Source organism: Emys orbicularis, chromosome 15 (genome assembly GCF_028017835.1).
Source record: "Emys orbicularis isolate rEmyOrb1 chromosome 15, rEmyOrb1.hap1, whole genome shotgun sequence".
NCBI lineage: Eukaryota > Metazoa > Chordata > Testudines > Emydidae > Emys > Emys orbicularis.
This window is the reverse complement of record NC_088697.1, coordinates 9,503,615-9,505,161: the sequence shown is the minus strand read 5'-3', so window position 1 is coordinate 9,505,161 and position 1,547 is coordinate 9,503,615. Positions and strand designations below refer to the sequence as shown.

General features: G+C 44.1%; 1 non-coding gene across 1 annotated transcript; it reads left to right on the top strand.

Annotated features, from left to right (window-relative positions):
* Positions 1-938: 938 nt before the first annotated feature.
* On the top strand, positions 939-1,011 carry TRNAK-UUU (transfer RNA lysine (anticodon UUU)). Its single transcript has one exon. It is a non-coding gene; the product is annotated as a tRNA-Lys (tRNA).
* The last annotated feature ends 536 nt before the right edge of the window (positions 1,012-1,547 follow it).

The following is a 1,547-nucleotide window of genomic DNA, read 5'->3' as shown; positions in this document are numbered from 1 at the left end:
CCGATTTTTGGGTCTTTTTCTTATATAGGCTTCTATTACCCCCACCCGCTATCCCAATTGTTCACACTTGCTGTCTGGTCACCCTAATATAACTTTGGTACAAGACAGGAATATTTTGCCTCTCTCCTGGGGAAAAGCCCCAGGTTTAAGATGGATTACTGTACCAGGTGACATGGTCACATGTCCTGTGAGACCCCAAGCCTTCATTCTTCCTGGCCTGACTCACAGATGGTGCAGGACAGAGACATCTACAGTCAATTGTCCTGGTTAATGGAAGCCATCAAGATTCCAAACCACTATTAATATCGCACACTTTGCATAATTACAAAAGGACCTCAGAGTTATATTTCATATTTCTAGTTTCAGATACAAGAATGATAGGTTCATACAAATAGGATGAACACACACACTAGATTATAAGCTTTGTAATGATATCTTACAAGAGACCTTTTGCATGAAGCATAGTCCAGTTACATTATATTCACACTCATTAGCATATTTTCATAAAATCATATGGAGTGCAATGTCACAGCAGGGAAAGGGTTTTACTGCGGCACTTGGGAGCAGTTGAGTTTCATGTTCAGGCTGTGGTATGAGTTCCTCCGGTTTCTCGTAAGCACACAGGGACCTTAGTGCGTGCGCTTGATTCAGGAATGGCCCAGATAGGATAAAGTGATGGGGATTGCATTTTCCTTTTTTATTTTTATATTTCCAATGACATTTCTGTTTGTGATTTCATTTTGCTTTGTATAACTGTGTTTTCGCCTGGATTTGATATTTAAGTAAAAAAAGAATAAGGCCTTAGGGAACCAGATGGAGGAGCAGGCTGGAGCTAGGACTTCTAAGAGAGCGACAGTAGCAGGTTTTCTGTATTGTTTCCTGCTCTCATTTTCTTGACTAGTTTCTCTTCTGCATGAAATTTGCCTCTTTCACTATAAGCCTGGCTAGCTCAGTTGGTAGAGCATCAGACTTTTAATCTGAGGGTCCAGGGTTCAAGTCCCTGGTCAGGTAAAGAAACACTTTCCCCTGTAATATCCCCCAAGAACTTCAGGACTCTCTTTGACTTCAGCTTTTCCTTTTCAGGACTTTGCCTGTCCTAGGAAGGACCCTTTACTGGGATTGAAGGTGCTACTTCCTCACCTGTCCACTGGCCTCACAGTCTGGAGGAAGAAAGGCCTCTGGGCCTGCAGTAAAGCACTGTGTGCTGACTTTTTGAGCAAATGCAGGGCTGGCCAGAAAGTGATGTTCCCCCAGGGTCCTCCCTGCCAGAAAAAAATGTCCCCACAGAGTCCTCCATGCCAGAAGTCAACAGATGTTAAGGGGACCCCTGCTGGTCCCATGGTGTAAGGGCCAGCACTCAGGGCTTTGAATCCTGCAATCAAAGTTTAAGTCTCAATGGGACCTTGAGGTCCTTTGTTTGCAGCTTACTGTACTGGGATTTCCAAAGCTTCATCTTGCTCTCTTAAATGACATAGTAGCCTGTCTTTTGCCCGCTAGCTGTTATGACTTGAGCACAAGAGGGGACGTTTGATCCAGAAGGCTGGCTG